Genomic DNA, 3,104 nt, shown 5'->3' on the forward strand with positions numbered 1-3,104 from the left:
TTATAAATTACGTTGTAGTGATTCTCTCCTTCCAAAAGCGTATGGATTACCTAAAATCCATAAGGAAAACTATCCAGTTAGAATCATAGTTTCATCGGTTGATACAGCTCTATATTCGCTGGCTTCGTTTTTACAAAACACCTTACGAACTAGCCTACCCAAAGCGAAAAGTCATATTAATAATAGTTTTGATTTGTACAGCATATTGTCTGGTAAAAAGATTGATGAGAATGATAGGATGTTTTCCTTGGATGTGGTGTCTTTGTTTACGAACGTTCCTCTGGATCTTGCGATTGACGGTATTAACGATAGATGGGATTACATTGGAATAAATACTAAAATACCGAAAAACGAATTTTTGGGGGGTATAAAATTCATATTGACTTCTACATATTTTACATTTGATGACATAATTTATAAACAGACGTTTGGGACCCCTATGGGGTCACCGTTATCACCAATTATTGCAGACCTGGTTATGCAAGATCTTGAGGATACAGTTCTCAAAGCGTTGAATTTGGAATGTTTGTTTTATTTTCGTTATGTGGATGACATAATAGTGGCCACCTCTATGACTAATATGACTCAGATTGTGAATAATTTTAACAACTATCATGAAAGACTTAAATTCACGGTCGAACAAGAGGTTAACCATAGCTTGAATTTCTTAGATTTATCACTTAAAATTATTAATAACAAAATATATATAGACTGGTATCAAAAAGAAACCTTCTCAGGAAGGACGTTATCATTTTATTCAAACCACCCATTATGCCACAAAATTGGAATAATATATAACCTTGTAGACAGATGTCTATTGCTATCACATCCACTATTTTTTAATAAAAATTTGGAGTTAATTATTAATATACTCAGAAGCAATGGTTACCCTCTTGATCTGATTTTTAACAAAATTAATCATCGGATAGAACACATCATATCTAAGGGGAGCATTATAGAGAGACAGGCCAACATAGAAAGAACAAAAAGTATAGGAAATGACTCGGTCAATAAAAAATTCTTTGTCATTCCGTATATAGATGGGATCTCAGAAATGATGGTTTCCTCGGTAAAAAATAAAAATTGTATGGTAGGGTATAGATGTCTCAACAAACTGGATAATATTATTAAAGCGCAGAAAGATAAAACTAAACATCCATGCAATTCGAATGTGGTTTATAAGATCAGTTGCAATAATTGTAATGCATCTTATGTAGGCCAAACAAAGAGGCAATTGCAGACGCGAATGAAAGAACATAAAAATAATATTAGATTGGACTCAACGAAACATTCAGTAATTTCTGAACACATAATAAATGAACATCATACTTTTAATTGGGACAATGTTAAGATCATGGACAACGAAAATAATTATTATAAAAGACTCATTTCTGAGATGCTACATATCAAGGAACAAAAAAATGGACTAAATTTAAACAAAGATACTGAGTTACTTAGCGAGTCGTATTTTGATATTTTGGATATATTAGCGAACAAGAAATAATAATAGGACAAATAGGACATTAACGAGTAAAACATAGATATTAGATCATATATAAACACGCACGCTCTCCGATCAAGTAGAGTTTAAAATGAGCTGTCTTTCTGTATTGTTGGTTTGTTATGTGTCATCCTTAATAACTGTTAATAAGTAGCAAAATTGTCAAGAAGAACGATGATAGGTAAGCATACTACCAATTGTAGGGGATACATATTATAATTTGGACATACGTTGATCGGTAATTGTTTATTAATCGCAGCGCCTACGGAACGGGTTAATTTCTCGCATATTAACGATGAAACTATCCGAGATCTGAACAAAATCAGGGATCATATCGAGGCGAACATTGTTGGACAGGACGGATTGAAACACGCGTTAATTGCTCAAAAACTCTTGATTCTGAATAACTATAATTAAATTTCGATATTATGTGAATTGTAAGAATTTATATTTCAATAATTATACTGAAGAAGACCGCGTGCGGTCGAAACGTTTATAGAATGATTGTAATTTGCGTTAGTTTTAATATAATGACTGTAGTTTTATAATTTATACATGTAATAAATGGTAGTTGACTGAACATCTCGAATATTCAGCTCGATAAGTTGGCCTTATATTTATCACTTTGTTTTCAATATACGAGCGACAATTGTATTAATTTATTTTTAACGAAAATAAATTCTTTATATTTGAGATTACAAAACAAAAATATATTAATAAATTATATTTAAAAATATAAAAAAAATAAACTCATATTATAATTTTACAACAGTAAAAAATATTGTAATATAGATATTGTTATATACTTTATAACCAAAATCATTGTTTCTTCGAAGTCATCGAATTATTAGTATAATCACCAAGAGATTCTCATTGCAAAATAATATATGTAGCGTGTTTTCAAGTGGTTTTTATTTTGATCTTCATATGAAGCTTTTTATAGACTTTCACATAGAATATAGAATATAGTGGTAATAGATTATATTTCTACTTTTGTAGAAATCTGAAACAAATAAAAATAGTACAGATTATAAAACAAGTATTAAAATGTATAAAGATATAAAGTGTATTACATATTTAATATAAATAACGTATATCATAATTTTTTAATATGAATAATGCTTACTTTTATTTTATGTTTGTTACATGTTATCTGTAGCAATATTTTCTTGATCTGATATGTTTCTCAATTTATTAAAAAGTGACAATACTTTGTATTTTGTTGACACCTTATGAGATTTTGAACCACAAGCTGGATGAATATTTAAAAAATATTTTTGTAAAAATTCTAAGGTACATGTACTATTTTTGGGATATTCCATATTGAAAATGTAATATACAGTATAACCGTATCGCGCGGAATTCGCAGCGAATATCCATTCGTCGCGGAAGGAGAAAAGTCTCCTGCGGAATATCGGTTACCTTCGGCGCGATCTCTCCGTTCGATCACAAAAAAAAATTTGCAACAAACCAAAAAAAAATAATAAAGAGAAAACTAAAATCTCAATTTAGTTGGGCGCCAGGTGCGGCGGCCGCACCGTCTCTCAATTAATAAATTCGCGGGACGCTAAGTCTTAATTTCCTCGGACCTCTTGTCCTAGCC

The 3,104-nt window shown here is 30.6% G+C and overlaps 1 long non-coding RNA gene across 1 annotated transcript; it reads right to left on the reverse strand.

Moving 5' to 3' along the window:
- Window positions 1-2,395: 2,395 nt before the first annotated feature.
- On the reverse strand, window positions 2,396-2,836 carry LOC146723900 (uncharacterized). Its single transcript, XR_014924312.1, has 2 exons — window positions 2,628-2,836; window positions 2,396-2,504 (listed from the first exon to the last, which is right to left on the reverse strand). It is a non-coding gene; the product is annotated as an uncharacterized LOC146723900 (long non-coding RNA).
- Window positions 2,837-3,104: the final 268 nt, after the last annotated feature.

This window comes from Nylanderia fulva, unplaced genomic scaffold (assembly GCF_048542155.1).
Source record: "Nylanderia fulva isolate GAGA-0341 unplaced genomic scaffold, ASM4854215v1 Scaffold1605, whole genome shotgun sequence".
NCBI classification, from domain to species: Eukaryota; Metazoa; Arthropoda; class Insecta; order Hymenoptera; family Formicidae; genus Nylanderia; species Nylanderia fulva.